Here is an 18,248-nt window from a genome sequence, read left to right as displayed (position 1 = left end):
TTATTCTTCTATGACGTACCTAGAGTTGTCAAATTCATAGAGACATGAAGTAGAATGGTGGTTGCCAGGGGCTGGTGGGAAAGGGAAGTTGTGTTAATGTTTGGGAACATGAAAAGTGCTAGAGATGATGGTGGTGATGGTTGCACAACAATGTAAATGTGCTTATTGACAATGAACCATACCCTTAAAAATGGTAAAAATGATAATTTGTACATTATATGTATTTTACCACAATTAAAGATAGATAGATTTTAAAAATGTAATGCTATGTATTGGAACACATTTTATTAACTCTTGTTCCTCAAATGTCTAAATTAAGCCATAATTTGAATATATTATATGATGTTGCGATTTAAAGAAATCATACAGTGAATTATTGTTCTAAAATGAAGCCTACTTTTGGAATGGACACTCATGCCTAATTTTTGTGTTTTAGAGATTTAGAGTTTTATATATTTAGTTTCTTTTAGTGGGACCCATTGTCTTGATATGACATACAGCTCTTTCATGTGATGAGACCTTCTCAATCTAAAAAAATTAGTCCCCACTATTTGTAAATTATTGCAGAAAGCTCATTTTATTCTAGGTTGTAAATTATCCGGATGGGTGTTATATATGTGCATTCTTGAAAATGATACGGTTATATAGTGGAGATGGTATAGGATGTGTAGTACTAGTTTTTCTAACCTGAAAGTAAGCCACCTCAGTACTTTTTCTGGAGAAACTTTATAAAGGCCAAGCAAATAAATGAACAATTGGAAAACAAGTTGGTTGATTTAGATAATTTGGTACCAAATTAAAGGCTCACAAACAATTTACTTTGAAAATATAACTGAGTTATTTAAAGTATCCTTAGGTACTATAGATTTTTTGGCAAATGACACTTGTCTTACTGTAAAAGTTAAGATATGACTAACATGGCTTTTATGCTGCTCACTTTATCTTTGCCTTTTAGATCATTTTAGTCTTCTGTTTAAGAGGTATACGTGTGCTACTATAATATTGGTTTTTAAATAAATACTTAACATTTATACTTTCATAAGTCTGCTCTTGCAGGTTGATTTAAGAGTTATCTTTCTAAATGTGAAAATATTTTAAAGAATAATTGTGTTCTTCAAGTTTAAAATAGAAAATTTCAACGTTGATTTATCCTTAGAATATATGTCACATTGGCCATGATTTGTTTCAATATTTTGTGACTCCTTTATTAGATATGAAAGAATGAGGTTTGATATTAACTTGTAGTATTTTTCTGCATCTGAGATTTGCTCATGATCTCTCTCTTGGATTTGAATAGTTTTTGACTAGCATGAACTAGCTTGACTTCAACTGTTTCCTTTAAATTTATTGGAGTTATATAGTGGAAATATAAAATGTCAAGATAAGTGGGTGCTCCATTCAGGATAACGATTCGTCTCATATTCTTTAGGTAATTATTAGACAAACATTGCCTGGGGAGGTGAGGCGCTGCCCTGGTGGGAAGAAGGCTGGAGAAGTTAGCCCTCTGGTGGCAGCTCCAAGCCTTTTTTCTTGTTTCAAGAAATTTTGCTGCTGCCCAAACTCGCAGACTCCAGCTCACAAAACAAACCCATCCACCCATTTCACTAGTCCTGCTTTCCCTGGAAGACCCTTTTCCCATGTTCTTTGTGGAGTTCACTGTCTAGCTAAAGGTGATCAAGTTATTCTCTCCAAAACATACAGCGTCCTCTGTGAGTCTGGTTCTGGTAAATCACCCTTTTCTCTGCTTTATTGCATTTGGTGATGTCTTAGTGCTCTAGGGGTTTTAGAGCCTTTGAAGGGTCAGCTTTCTAGGCAACAGCCCAGTTGAGCTGCCTCTTAGGTCAACTCCAAGAGAAGAAGTCACACAAGTGCCCGGAGTCCTGTTCCTCTTTGTCTCATGACCATCCCATTATCTGTTCTAGATGACCAAGGGTAGATCGGAGTTAGCAGAGAGTGTGTTTTTGTATCTGCTTCTGTCTGTTATGTATCCATCCTAACCCATGATTTCTTTCCTGACCCAGAATTAAGCAAGTAATTCTGTTTCGGCATTTTTAGTAGGGTTGCCTATTATTACCTGTAAATTCAGAATACTGCTGGGGCATGAAACAAATATGATGTTATTTGTATTAGCTTATAGATATTGTCTCCAAGTTTTTTTTTGTTTTTCAAATTCCAGGAGTAACAGGATGGAAGGTTGTAGAGATGTAAGTAAGTTATACGTGAAGTGGGCTGGGAGAGTAAAAATAGAGGGTGGTGAGGGTTAACGCAATGTGAAGAGGCTGTGCCTGGTCTACCTGGGCTGCCTCTGCTCTGCTGCAGCAGTTTGTTGTTATGGGAATACAGGCCAGATGTGGTCACATCATCCTGTTGTTTAAACAAAAAGTTAGACATTTGAATTTTTACATGCACTATCCCAATTTTTATTATTGGTGACAAGTTCAGATTAAAAAAAAATATATGGGCCAAATAAAATATCAGCCTGTGTTCAGTCTGCAGTGTAGACTATATGAAGCCCGCATGTTGCTCCTCCAGGTGGCAGGTGGTGCACAGGGAACATCCCCTCCACTGAGACATTGGGGTAACCACGCCTGTAAAAGTCAGCTCTGGGGTTCTCAGTATTAAATGGCTCTTGTAGTTGCAGGAAAATCCCGGGTCCAGTGTCACCCCCAGTTTTAACTAAAATAAACTCTTCTCTTATTTTTGTAATTTATTTTGTTATCCTGATATCAGTAGTTTCAGATGCTTAAGAAAAAAAATCGGTATTGAAGTGTTAGTTTTGCAATCCAGAGAATGTTTGTACTTTTAAAAAAAAATGATAGACTTTAAAAAACGATAACGTATTGGCCTCCTGCCTTAGTAAATGTTATCAGCTTTATTTTTAATACTTAAGGAATGAATCAGAAATTCAGATGTGCTACGTTGGTACCTAGAGAAATAATGGAGGATTCTTATTTTCTTCACTGGTAAGAATTTGTAATTCATTCTAGTAGAATTTTTTTTAAAATAAACTTCTTTTAGAGCAGTTTTAGAATTACAGAATAGTTGCAAGTATAATACAGAGAGTTCCCATGTCTCACATTATCCATTTCCTCTTATTATGGACAGCTTCATTAGTATGGTACATTTGCACAATGAATGAACCAGTAAAGATGCATTATTATGACCCTAAGTCCACATTTTATTCAGATTTCCTTAGTTTTTACCAGGATACCACGTTCCATTAATTGTCATGTCTCCTTAGTCTCCTCTTGGCTGACAGTTCCTTAAGACTTCTCTTGTTTTTCATGATTTTGACAGTTTTGAGGAGTGCTGGTTACATATTTTGTAGAATGTTCCTCAGTTGGGATTTCTCTGATGTTTTCCTCATGATTTAACTGGGGTTATGTGTTTTGGGGAGGAAGACCAGAGAGGTGAAGTACTCTTTTCATCACATCGTATTAATGGTATATACTACCAATCTGACCTGTTACTGTTGATAATAATCCTGATCACTTGGCTGACATAGTGTTTGTCAGGCTTCTTCATTGTAATGTTATTCTTTTTAAATGTTCCCTTTTCTATCCTGGGAGCTTCGGAAGGAAGTCATTATATGCAGTCTACCCTTGAGTAGGGAGTCACACTGCATCTCCCTGGGAGGACAGCATCTACATAGCATTTTGGAATTCTTCTGCATGGCAAACTGGTCTCTTCTTCCCCTTGTATGAACCATTTACTTATATCAGTGTGGACCATGGGTGTTTATTTTATACTTTGGGTTATAATGCAATACTTCTTTATTTTATTGCTTAGATTGTTCCAGCTTTGGCTATGGGGAACCCAGTTGGCTCCTGTATCCTTTTAACATACCCCCATCGTTTTCCCCCTGCCCCCCTTTTTTTGAACATTTTTTTAACTTTCTGGTTCTATCCTGCTCATGTTTTGTATTCCTTGCCCAGCCCTAGAATCAGCCATTTCTCCAAGGAGCCCTGGTTTCTTTTATTGGAGAGTGGTACTAGAAACTGTGATCTGGTGTGCTCATTGCTTCTGGTCCTTTTCAGTGGGTACAGCAAAGAGCTCTATTGTGTACAGTAACCCACATATATACACATATTTAGAAATATTTCCATTTATGTTCACATGCATCTATAGTAAGCTACACATGAGAGTATACTGAGGGCTCCAACTCTTACCTATTACCACATGGATCATTGGAGCTTTCTCCCCAGCTTAACCTTCAACTTCCACAGTGAGAAATCTGGCTCCCACAATCCACCATTCATTTACTTAATTGTTCAACTGTTGTATACAGTATGTAGTGGTTTAGAATTGTTTACTAACACCCCCTGTGAGAAATGATCTTATCGCCAGAACTTACATGCAGTTCCTTTTGTGTTTAGCTTTACATACTGCACTTATTTTAAGGATACTTAGGTCAGCACCTCCCCTCTTCTCTCATTCAGAGAGTTTATTTCATACGTTGGTTAGATTCCTTTGGTACTGTCTGCATTCCCTCCTGGGATTCTCCCACCTCCTAAATCACTTAAAATTTTCATACATTAATATTTGCTCTGTATGTTAGAAGTTCTGTGGGTTTTGACAAATGCATAATGTCATGTATCTACCATTATAATATATAGAATAGTTTTACCACCCTAGAAATTCCAGATGAGCCAACCATCACCTTTTTCCAATCCCTTGGCAATAATTGACCTGTTTACTATCTTTATAGTTTTGCTTTTTTCAGAATGTCACATAAAATGTAATCATATAGTATGTACGCTTATCAGACTGGCTTCATTTACTAAGCTAAAATACATGCATTCAAGACTTGTTCATGTTTTTTCATGACTTTATATAGTTTATTCTTTTCTCGCCTGAATAGTGTTCCATTGAGTGGAAGACTACCATTTGTTTATACATTCACCCTATTGAGATTTTTTTCTATTTTTTAGCCATTATGAATAACGCTTCTATAAACATTCTCATGCAGGTGTTTGTATGAACGTAAATTTTCAAATGAATTGTGTAAATACCTAGGCATGCCATTGTTGTATTGTATGATAAGATTATGTTTATAACTTTATGACACTGCCAAACCATATTTCAAAGAGGCTGTGTACCATATTGCCATCCTACCAGGAATGAATGAGAGTTCTTGTTGCTCTGCATGTCTGCTAGCATTTGGTATTGTCAGTGTTGGATTTTAGCCTTTCTAATAGATGTGGAGTGGTAGCTGACTGTTGTTTTAATTTGTATTTTCCTGATGATGTATGATGTTGAGCATCTTTTAATATGCTTATTTCCATCTATATATCTTCTTTGGTGAGGTGCTTGTTCAGATCTTTTGCTTCTTTTTAAATTGGGTTGTTTTATTGTTTTTGTTTTTTTTAAATTGTATATTTTGTATAAAACTCCTTTATCAGATATGTGTTTTGCAAACATTTTCTTCTAATCTCTGGCTTGTCTCTTCATTCTTTTAGTAGTGTCTTTCACACAGAAATTTTAAATTTTATCAAGTTCAACCAATTTTTAAAAGTTTTATATAGATAGTATGTTTGGTATTGTATCTAAAAAACTCATCACTAAACCCAAGGTCCATGTAGATATTCTCCTGGAAATTTTATAGTTTTGCATTTTACATTTAGGCATATGATTGTTTTGTGTTAATTTTTTTGTAAGGTGTAAGGTCTAAGTCTAGGTTTATTTTTATTTATTTTTTGCATATGATATCCAGTTGTTCTACCACCATTTGTTGAAAAGACTACTCTTTTTACATTGAATGGCCTTTGTGCCTTTAAAAAAAATCAGTTGCCTGTATTTGTGTAGGCCTATTTCTTGGCCTTTTATTCTGGCCTATTGATCTGTTGGGTTGTTGGAAAAGTCATGACGTATTTTTTCTATGTTTTTTGTTGCAAAAATGCATCATGACTTTTCCAACAACCCAATATATGTCTATTTTTTTGGCAATTGCATACTGTCTTGATTGAATTCGATTTCAATTGGTATTAATTTTTAGTTAGGAGGGATTCTCCTAACTAACTGAGAGAGGGATTCTCATTCAGTTTTATAGCAATGTTTGTGAGTGGGAGTGTTCTTAAGACATTGGATCTTTTATCTCCTTTATTGTGTTATAAACTCTTAACATTCCACATCATGTTTGTTTTCAAGTGACATTGAGAATGCCCATCTTCAGCCTTCCTTCATATCGTATACTAGTACAACCTCCTCCTGAAATATAGTATGTTTATTTACTTGTTTTTTGTTTGTTCCCCTTGATCCTTTGCAAGAATTGAAGATCCATAAGAGCAGGACATTTGTTTTTGTTTGTTTTTCATTGTTGTATCCCTTTCACTTAGCACTTACCTGGCATATAGTAAGATCTCAATGATATAATGTAACCTAGATGAATGTAATATGGTGTCTCATATTTATAACATCTTTGAGCAATAGGGTATTGTACAAAGGTGAATTTGCCAAATAGCTAAACATAACTATTTAATAAGCCACAGGACTTATAATTGGAAAAATCTGCAGTTCGTAGTTTCAGTGTAATTGCATGTTACTCTTATTTCTTATACACACTGTCTGAACTTACTTTATTCTCTATACTATCTCATCTGATATTTTGTCCAGAAATCAAGGAATTGGGTGAAAGGCCTATTTATGAAATTATCTAGCCAAGCCATCTTAGAAAAGTTATAGTATCTCTGGGTCTCAGTTGACCATTAATTTCAGTAACTAGATGGAGGATCTCTTGATTCCATCAAGCTCTAGAATTCTGATTGATGGTGACCTTGTTCTTTGTGGCATATTTTACTAGGTGTTTTCCTCAAAATGATATTCAAGTATGTACAATAGAATGTGGCTTCAGACAGTTGTATTTTTAATTATTATTTTATAAAATCCCCTCTACATCTGCCTTTGGTTGCTAAATGTTCCAGCGTTTATTTCTCTGTTTTTTCCACTGAGATGTTTTTTTGTAGACCCCATTAAATTCACTCCCAAAGGGCTTGTCCGCCTTTGCTCTCTGTCAGTCAGCTTTCTCAGTAAATTCATAATGGATGCTGTGGTAGGCAGAAAGTGTCCTCACGTTGTCCGTGTCCTAATCCCCAGAACCTGTGAATATGTTACCATGGCAAGGGTGGATTAAGGTTACAGGTGGAATTAAGTTTGCTAATCAGCTGACCTTAAACTATGGGAATATTCAGGTGAGCCCAGTGTAATCACAAAGGTGATAAGTGAAAGAGAATGGCAGGAGAGTTAGTGGGATCCAGTGTGAGGAAAACTCGACTGACTGTAGTTGGCTTTAAAGATGAAAGGGGCCATGGGCCAAGGAATGCGGGCAGCCTCTAGAAGTTGGACAAGACAAAGAAACAGTTTCTCCCCCAGAACTTCCAGAAGGAAAGCAGCCCTGCCAACACCTTGATTTTCGCCCACTACAACCTACTTTGCACTTCTGACTGTGAAAACGGTAAGATAGTAAATTTTGTGGCTTTAAGCCATTAAACTTGTGGTAATTTGTTATACCAGCAATAGGAAACTAATGCAACTAAAGACGTCTAGTGCAAAGAACACTGTAAATTAATTCCATAATTGAGTGTTCTGAGTGAGTACACTTGTAAAATATATCAAGACAAATATTTTTTGGGGGAGTGGAGTCCCTATATTTAGTGTTCTTTAGTGACTATTAAGAATTTTAATGCTTATTTTGTGTTTAAAAACTTCTTGTGTCATTTTCAACGTTAGCTTTTTAGAAGTTTGCTGATATAGTACAAAAATTATAAGAAATTTGAATTTGTCAGTCTACTGGGCTTGGGTGACAGAGTTCACTATTCATATGTTAATAGTTTTAGTTCCTTGGCTACCTACAGTATTTGGGGGGAATGGTGCCTTGTAAATTAAAAAGATTGAATAATTTATATTTGAATTTGAACTATGTTGGATGGTTTACAATAAGGGTTTTATTTTTAAAAAATTTTAATTTTTATTGTGTGTACTTAAAAATAGTTAATATTAAAATGAATTATATTTTCTCAGCATTTTAAATGGACAGATTTTTTATTGGGTGATGATGAAAGGCAGGAATTGATTGAATTAAGAGTTGCTGATCCCTTATTAGAATCAGAAGAAGCTGTGAACATTTGTAGAGGTCACACTAATTTCACAGCTGAGGAAAGCTTAGGTTCAGAGAGGGTAGTTAAAAGGTTTAGTTCAAGTTAACTTACCTGGTTTATTGTAGAACCCTGAGCAGAATTTAACTCTAAATCCAGTCTTTTTTCCCCGCTTTGCTGCACACAAAGGTAAGATAAAAACTGGAAAATTTTAGGTTCTTAAAGTTGAACTTCATGGTTTCAGTCAATTCTGTAGTTACGTTCTTTTTGTAAAGAGCCTGCAACATATAGATTCTCTTTTTAAATACAGCAGCCATTAAAAACATCTTAGACAAATAGGCATTCTTATTTTATTGTTCAGTTTCTGAATTTTCTACTTTTTTGGTTTTTTCTTGTGATGCCACCCTACATAGCAGTCATTTTGATGTATAAACAAAGGGCAAGAGTCTGGCAAAATGCTGGTTTGTTTCTAAGGACAGCATATACAAGATAAGAACTACTTACCCATAAAATATGAAGATTTGATATGGCAAAGATGAAAGACCTAATTTGAAAACTTAATGTTGGTATAACTATCTGATTTTTAAAGTGCTTACATGAACTACACGTGAAGTTTTTTGCTTCCCCAACTTTGTTAGATTATATTGAATTTTGGTATAAATTATGCTACATATGTGTCTTCGTTTTCTGTAATTCATAGTAATATTATACTGTTTTATTTCCTAATAAGCTTAATTCTGTTATGTTTATTTTTGTGTCTGATCAAGAACGTAACTGAATGTATATATTCCGAACTCATTTTCAATTTGCATATTAGTCCAGATTTAGTGATAGTTATTTCAAAGGCCTTCGTTCAAAAGTAAAAGAACAAATAATAGGTAACTCGCACATAGTGGGGAAAGCAAAATCCTTATTTTTGTTAAAATTGCTTAGATCTGGGATAAGTACTTGGTGGGAAGGTGCATTTCTGAGATTCTTTCCCCCCTACTTTTGCTTGAATTACTTTTAGATGGTAAGTAAACGTCTGAAAGTTGGTATAATGTACTTTCTTGGTTTCTGTTGTTGTGACAACTTCATGGATTTGGGAATTCTATTTTACAGCTGAAGGCAATGGAGGCTGTTGGGTTTTTTTTTTTTTTCCTCCAGGTGTTTGGCCCTAGGACATGAGTAGCATACTAAAAGTTGCAATTTATAATCCTAGATATGCCACCTGTTTGATTGAATTAATTAGTCCTTCCCAGCATTGCTTTGTGTAGTGTCAGGAAGAAAGTTGACCACCAAATTGAATTTAACCAAACTGACCGTTTGGTTAAAAAGTATAGTAATCAGTAATCCTGGCAGGAGTCCTGGGAACATCAATGTAAATAGGCAAAGTTTCTCTTCTGATCATGAAGATCAAAAAAGGGAAGCTGAAGTCTAAGTAATGAGGTTCTCCTTCTGTGGAGTCAGTTAATTTTAAGCCAGCCCGTCAGCATTCTCATCTTTTTTTATGATAATGATTAGCAACCCTGGGTAAGGGAAATTTCAGTGAATGCTTGAAAAATGTGGGTTAGTGAGGTCTCTCATGTGAAACTAAATGTTGGCCTGGCATTTCTGGAACTCAAAGGATGACCCAATGGGCTTAGCTTCTGTTAAACAGAGTTTTAATCATTAAATGGGAGTGGGCGAACCTGGTGAACGAATATAGTGGCTTTGAAGTTCTGGTGTGGGTTTTTCAGTAGCCCCTGCCTCTGGCTGGAGGATTCCAGTGGAATATTTCACCACTGTTGTTATCACTAAAGAGAATCAGTTCTGCCCGTTGGTCCTAGTTTCTCTAAACATGGGGTTCTACACAAAGCATCAGAACGGTCATTCCCAGTTAGTAGCATTTGAGTGGATAAGGAATATCTGATTGTATGTTTTAAAAAATGTCTTCCATATATTTGCTTAATTGTGGGTATTTAGATAACTTATAAGTTATAGAGTCAGAAAGCCTATTTGTAAGACGGTGGAACGTCTATTTAGATGTGTTGGGAGATGGTTAATATTTTGACAAATTATTAACTTGGTATGAAAGTTGTACCTCCCAAGTTGTGTTCAAAATGCATCTTTTATTACTGAATGGGAAGACTTGATTCTGTGTAATTGTTATTGGCATGGGTATATGTATGCAAGTTGAAAAAAAAGGTTAATTTTACTCATTTGCAGCTTCTCACATTTGAAATTGCATTACTAGTTCGAAAATAAATGTTACAATAGGTCAATTTGGTCATGCATCGAAGCATTTCATGTGAGGAAAAAAATGTTTGTTAGAGTTATTGAAATTCTTGATGGGCCATAAATCCACTTAGCATAAAAATTTGCAACTTGGTTAAGAATATGAAGGGGAAAATAAACTACCAAGAAATATTACTTGCAGAATATTGCTATAGAGTTAGCATAATTTCAATCTAATGCCAAATTTATCCTTAGAATTAAGAGTAACTTGATTGGCAGAACATTTACTTGATGCAGGCAGGCAGGAAACTTGTTTTTTTCCCCAGTCACTTCTTTGATTGCTTGTGAGGTCTTTTTTAAAAGAGCAGCATTTACAATGTTTTGATTATGTAAATATGGTTTGCTGCAGGTTCAAATAGTGTGCTGGGAGTGATTAGGAGGAAAACAATCTTAAATCACTAACTCTGCAGGTCAAAGGAGAATGTCCCAGGCATCGAAATCCAAAAGAAGTGTCACTTAATTTTTTTTATATCTGTTTCTTCCCATTTATGAGTTTATAGTATTTTTTTAATCTGATTTAGAAAAATTTGAACCATTATTTCTTCAACTATTTTTTCTGTTCTGCCCCCTTTGGGAACTTAATTTACTTGAACATTACATTGCCTGAAGTTGTTCCACAGCTCACTGATGGCTCTGTTCATTTTTTTCTAGTATGTTTTACCACTGTGTTTTATTTTAGATAGTGTCTATTACACTGATTTTAAATCCACTAACCGTTTTTTTTGCAACATCTAATTTGCTGTTAATTGTATTCAATATGCTTTTCACCCGACATTGTAGATTTTATCTCTAGAAGTTCATCTTTTGAATATCTTAAAATATTCAAAATTTCCTTGAGATTTTTGAATACATAGTAACCATTTTTTTTATGTCCTTGCCTGTTAACTCAAACATGTGACAGTTCTGGTTTGGTTTTACGTAATTGATTTATCTCCTTATTATGGATTGTATATTCCTGCTTCTTTATATGTCTACTAATTTTTTATTAGATGCCAGACATTGTGAATTTTATCTTGTTGGCTGCTGGATATTTTTGTAACTTTTCAGCTTCGTTATGAGATGTGGTTAAGTCACTTAGAAAGAGTTTGAGCCTTTCATGTCTTGCTTTTAAGCTTTCTTAGGTAGGACTGGAACAACATGTAGTTAGGGCTCATTTTACCTTCTACTGAGGTAAAACCCTTCTATATACTCTACCTGATGTCCTGTTAATTGTGAGGTTTTCCACTCTGACCAGTGGAACCAGGAGGAGCCATTCCCAGCCTGTGGGAGCTCTGGGGATTTTTCCCTCTGATCCTTTGAGGTGGTTCTTGGGTAGTTTTCTCACACCCTCACGTGTGATCAGCTGAAGACTTGGGGAACATCAGCACATCTCCAGAGTTTTCCGTCTTTGTAGCTTTCTGCTCTCTGGTACTATGCCCTGCACACTCCAGGTATCCTGGCCTCCTTGAACTCCCAACTCCATCTCTTCAACTCAGGGAGGTCACCATGCTCTGCCTGGCTCTATGCTGTTTGTGCCATAGTCTGGAAACTCTCCAGACAATAAGCTTAGTAGAATTACCTGGTTTGTTTCCTTTCTCTAAGGAATCACTGTCCTCTGTTGCTTGATGTCCAGTATTTTAAAACTATCGTTTAAAATATTTTGTCCATTTTTCAGTTTTTTAAAGTGTGTGGATCTGGTCCCTGTTTTTTCATCTTGGCTGGGAGAGGCTGTCTCAGGCCTGCGAGATCTTAATCATCTCCAAGCAACACTCTTAGGATTGCCTGTTCGTTGTTAACTTCACAATGCTTCCTGTTTAGTGAAAACAACGAGACTTTTACTTGGCGCCTGAAAAATAATGTATTTATATATTTAGGATGACTTTACTATAGCTTATCTGAAGGTCTATAAAATATAGTAAAAGTCTTCAGAATTTAGTCATTATGCTGAAATATATTAAATTTTGAGTTCTGAATGACGTATAAAACTGAAAAATGGTAGCATACCTATTCACTTAAAAAATTAATATTGAAAATCAGCCATCACCTGGTTGTATGTATCTGTTTTCTGGAATACATGAAATTTTAAATTCAGAAACAATGTGTTTTAAAGTTTCCTTTGGTGTCTCTTAGCAACAGCAAACAAATATTTTTCTTTAGATTGCATTTTTATAAGTGATACAATTTTTAGTGATTTGATGAGGGTATTGAAATTTCTTGAAAAAAGTTGCCATTTTCCCCCTAATGTTTGCTATAAGAAACAGGCTACATATTTGAATACCTAAAGGCATGCATTTAATTACTAATAGAATCCTGTGCCACGTTTTATTATGTACGACTTTTTCTTTTGGCTTTCAAGTAGTAAAAATAAAAGCCCTGTGCTATTTTGTGATAACTATGTGATCAAAGTTTGAGGTGAGTGAAAGCTGATGACATATTTTAAGCTGATTTCAATTAAAACTCCCTTTGTTTTAGCTTTATATTTTCATTCTATCTAGGCATGGCATAATGATTTTGGGTCATTTTCAATCTTCCTTTTCCCTTTCTCTTTGTGGGCTGTTTTAAAAATTAAACAGTTTTGAAGCAAAGTCTTTCATAAAGTGCTTTGCTCTCAGTTATTGTTTATTTGCCATGGCTCTAAATCAAGTCCATAAATGAGAAAATGGTTTTGGCTCCCTGAGTAAGGCCAGAAGTGCCGATGGCAGCATGTGAACCAGTGGGCTCTCCTTGGATTTGCAGGCAACAGGCACTTTATATCAATCATCTCAAAAGCATCATCAGGACATGCAGCAATGTCCCATGTCCCAGATGAGGGGCCTGATCCTCAGTGAGGTCACAGTTAGCTGCCCCTCAAGTCATTCCATCAGTAAAGGGCTGACTCTTTGGACTGTATGACACCCAGGACATTATGCTGTTTTTCTGCCTTTTCCGTGGGTAACTATTGACTGTTCTAGTGCCCTTGTCATAGAAGTCATTGTACCCTCATTCAGGGGAGCACTGGCACAGTTTTGGTTTTAAACTAATCTGCGGGACAGTTCTGGTGCTTTACAGAAAGGGGCTACAATAACCATTGCATATGATTTTAATAAATGTGGATTGAATGGTTCTGGCTATTTAAGAAAAAAAAATCTCTGAAATGATCTATTTTTAGGAGTAATTAAAGAATATTTATGAAATGACATGCTTTTAGGTATAATTTTTATCCTTTTCATTTTAAATAATATTGGTATAAAGTGAGGGGGACGGATAAGAAAGAAGGAATTATTCAAGAATCTGGGTGCTGGCCACTTCTGACACCCTCTGTTTTGATTCTTATCCAGTTTAACTGTGTACAATTTTTGCTTCAACTCACCTAGCTATTGGAGAAACTTTTGTCATAAGCCAAAGCTTTCCAACACTTTTCGGAGTCACTAGTTTATCTCCTGGGTATAATGTGAATATCCTGACTATGTCCTTTAGTTAGAAGGTGATACAATTGCCTATCAATATAAAGACGCATCATTTGGGATTTTATTGGTACTTATACTTAATACATGAATGACATTTCCGCAGGAAGGTACATGTAAAGGACCTGTATCTATTCACCACTAGATACTTATTTTGTGTCCCTTAAGTCCATGTGCCTAGAACAATGTGAACAAGACCGACCTGGGCTTTCATCTCCAAAGCCTTGCAGTCAGGGAGTACAGGAGTTTGGAACCTTGAACAGATGCTGGGCAGAGCCACTTTTTATCCTGTTCTCGGGGAGCTGGTCAGTTAAGTGGGACAAAATGCTCTGCCTCTGTGCGGCCTGTCCCTTGGGGGTTTAGGAAAAAGGACAGGTCTCTGAGTAAGAAAAGCAGAACTCCCCTCTTCCTCCTAGCAGCTGGACACCGCTGGTCCCCTGCCCCTCATAGTCCGTCCCTGGAGGACAGACCAAATGCTAATGGAAAGTCAAAATTCTTTATTTAACTGGGAACCCTTTGTCATATTAAATCTCTCTTTGCGTCAGACTGTAAAATTATTTAATATTCTGAAAGCCCCTGAGACGTCTGTGCCAGCTTCTCTGACTAACCTATAAAAGAAGGGGGCAGATGGCATTGTAAAAATGAGGGGTTGCAGTGTAGGTTGTTCCAAGTATTAGGGATTTCCCTTTTCTTTCTTTCTTTTTTTCTTTCCCCTTTCCTATTTTTATTTCTTTCCCTCTCTTCTCTTTTTCTTCTCATAAAGCAAGAGGGATAAGAAATGCATGAGTAAATGTATTTGTCCTGTATTTCCCACCTGTGACTACATAAGTGTGTATATATGAATGAACTATCAATGAGTAAAAGGATAATCCAATAAATGATTTTATTATCTTTTGGGGAAGTGAATGTATTGATGCTAAGCTTACCTGTATTTCCCTTCTTTGGACTGTATCTATCAGTTGACTTTGTGATTTACACACATATAATTATTAAATATTGTGTATCTCTGTTTACATCTGTCTGATAACCATATTAAAATTTTTTTTTTCCATTTATAAATGGGCAGTGATTAAAATACCAATTTCAGGGCATCTATTTCTCTGAAGTTCAGAGGATTAATAATCAGCATGGTGTTTGGTAACATTATAGAACTGATCTTTAAACATAAAATTGGAACAATTAACAAACTAATGTGGCCCTATAGCAGAAAGGGGTAATCTAATTTAATTGAATATTCCCAGAGAAATGAAACCTATACTTTTAACTACCAAATCATGAAAAGTTATATTTCAGCATACATTTTTCTGGTTGTAAAGATAATGCATGTTCATTATAGAAAAAGTTAAGAGAGGGTAAGAAGAAAATAAAAGTATCTCTATTTTAACTATTCAGGGCTACTTTTCAGTAATATCACTGTTAACCCCTGGTTTTAGTTTTATAGACTTCATTTTTTTTCTGTATCTATATACATATAATTATGTACTTTAAATTTAAAAATGAGGGTCATATTGAGCGTGTTGCCGAACATTTAAATTTTAACTTTCAGTGCTTCTAAAACTCTCTATACACTTCTCTGCCTTCTTGAATACACTAACTTTCTTGGTGTTTTAAAATTACTATTTTGTATTATAGAGTGTCTGCCATTTTATTTTTATGTTTCCTATTCTCTTGTTAATCTGTCTCCTAAAGTTAGGACCCTAACATGTCTTTAATTATATTATACTTTGTGGTTCACTTGTGCTGTGACTTGGTTTAGCAGATAACCAAGCTTTTTGGGAGCTGTGTTCAGAGTCAGTACGATTCAGAGAGAGGAGAGCTACAGAACAAAGAGGAGAGTTCTTGCTGAGATTTGTGGTTTTATTTCCATAAGTGTCCTTGTGGGAGGTTGAATAATGGTCCCTCAAAGATGTGCATGTCCTAATCCCCAAACCTGTGAATGTGTTACGTTATATGGCAAAGGGGCTTTGCAGATATGATTAAATTAATGATCTTGAGCTGGGGAGATGGGCCTAGTGCAATCATCAGGGTCTTTATAAGAAGAAAGGTAATAGTAATGGAAGGAGGTGGATGACAGAAGCAGAGGTTGGAATGATTTGCTTTGATGATGGAGGAGGAAGCCAGGAGCCAAGGCATGTGGATGACCTCTAGTATCTGGAAAAGACAGAGAAACGATTCTCCCTAGGAATCCCCCAGAAGGAACATAGCTTTGCCAACACTGTGATTATAGCCATAAGATCCATTTAGGATTTCTGACCTCCAGAACAGATAGATAATAAATTTGCATTGTTTTAAGACACAAAGTTTGTGGTGGCTTGTTATAGCAGTGATAAAAACCCCAGTTAGGAATTTAGAGGGAGAACTGTATCCCTTACATTTTAAAATCCAGTACAGAATATAATGCATGCTAACTAACGGTACAAAAGAAATGAGCAACTAAATGAATATTGGCTTCAACACTGGATTTTTTTAAACTTACACTCTTGGGGATGTCAGAATTGACAAGAATGAAATTGTGCGGTAGTGAGTTAAATAAAAAAAGCCTTCCCTTAATTTAGAGAAATTAGTAACAGCTCTGTTAATTCATTAAAGCTCAGCTGTGTTCAGGGATGTAATTTCCCCATTTAATGAAACAATGCTTATGTATTTTAAAATCACAAAAAGTAAAACACTTTTTTTCAAGGGATAAACTCATCTTAATACTGAATTTTCTCCAGCCATACCGAGAAGTGGCTGGGGACATCAAGAACGGAACTTACTTTGTCATTGCCAGCTGGTGCATAATCACTATCAATAGCTTTAGCCGGAAAAATGGCTCTCAACACATTCTCCTATTTCATAGGTCAGTTGAATTACCTAAGCAAGAAGTTCTGTGTCTGTAGTCACCATCCATCCTTTGAGATTCTGGCAGCTGTGAGAAGTGATTACTGGGTGATGGTGCCATCTTGGCATGGCCATTCTCCCTGGCAGTCATGTACTGTGTCTCCTCTGCTTGTCTTTTTGGCAGGTACCACTTTCCAATCCATGTATTTATGAGAAAGTCACTGACTCGGAACCTGTGTGTATTCTTTTGTTATTCACAGCTTCAGCAAGTTTACTTACTTGGTATTTAAGTCCACAGCCAGCTAGAAGTGGCACATTAGAAACCTGGAGAAGGGATACTTAGGCCAATTACTCTGACATCATCAGCTTGAGACACAATTGAAAACCTAATGGAAGAATTACAAAAGGTGTAAAAACTGATGGGAGGCTGGGGCGGCTGCCACTTACCTCTCTGGAGGTCGTGTGGTGTTGCCATTGACGTTTAGGATGATGACCTGAATTAGACCATGTCTCTTGCACCTTATGAGAGATGGAGAAAACATGCTTAACGTGTTCATAGAACACATTCTAGACGTAATGGCTAACTTAATTTTGTTATTGTTGTTTTGCTAAAGGATAGTTTTCTATGATGAATGATTCCCTAGAAGTTCTCCAAAGGTGAGATTTTAGTGTAGATCTCATAAATCAGCCTTTACAATAAACCCTCAAAAATTATCTGAACTTTTTTTCCCTTGAGGAGAGCAATAAAGAGAGAAAAAAATTCATCGTCTCTTAAAAAAATATATTTTCTCTCCCTCCTCTCATTATTGGCTTATTTGACTTTAATGCTTCAGTATTTGGTTGATTTAATTGTTTTAAAAAATTTTTATTTATCTTTTTATCTCCTGTTGAATGCTATGACCAGAGTTGCATAGCCAGCTAAGACTTAAGACAGGCATTGGCAGTTTCAAGTTGAGATTGAAAGAAATTGCTTATAGTTAGATAACTTATAATAGCATTTTCACATTCCTAGTATTTAGGGATCCTCTGACCAGCTGTGCCCGGAGAGGTGGTGAAGGCTGCCGGGGGAGGAGATAACATCATGTGATTCTAAAGTAAGCTTTGTAAGGAATTCAGGCAGAGGCACCTTCAAGTGTTAAGACTTGGATGTTGGAAAGGGCATGGTCTATTTGGAGAATCCACAGAGAGGTTATGTGATCAGAATACTCCAGGGAGGAAATCTGAAGGGGGAAAAAAAGAAAGAAAAAGCCAACCTGTCCTGGAGTGGATCCCCACAACTTTCTGGCAACGTGAGTTTAGGTAATTTACCCCATGTCTCTACCTTAGTGTCCTCATCTGTACAGTTAATGGTGTTAATGATGTCTTTCTCCAGGAGAGCTTATTAAGGGCTACATGAGAAGATACAGAAGCCTCTAGCATAGCAGTTCTCAACCTTCCTAGTGCCGCGACCCCTTAATACAGTTCCTCATGTTGTGGTGACCCCCAACCATAAAAATGATTTTCGTTGCTACTCTATAACTGTAATTTTGCTACTGTTATGAATCGTAATGTCAATATCTTTTTGTTTTCCGAGGGTCTTAGGCGACCCCTGTGAAAGGGTCATTCAACCCCCAAAGGGGTCGCGACCCACAGGTTGAGAACGCTGCTCTAGCACATTACC

At 36.1% G+C, this 18,248-nt stretch overlaps 1 protein-coding gene across 3 annotated transcripts in view; it reads left to right on the top strand.

The window, feature by feature from the left end:
* Positions 1-18,248, top strand: part of BICC1 (BicC family RNA binding protein 1) — a 263,046-nt gene that overhangs the window by 27,812 nt on the left and 216,986 nt on the right. The gene's annotated exons all lie outside the window — the stretch shown is intronic.

Source organism: Hipposideros armiger, unplaced genomic scaffold (genome assembly GCF_001890085.2).
Source record: "Hipposideros armiger isolate ML-2016 unplaced genomic scaffold, ASM189008v1 scaffold_39, whole genome shotgun sequence".
NCBI lineage: Eukaryota > Metazoa > Chordata > Mammalia > Chiroptera > Hipposideridae > Hipposideros > Hipposideros armiger.
This window is presented reverse-complemented; position numbering and strand designations above follow the sequence as displayed.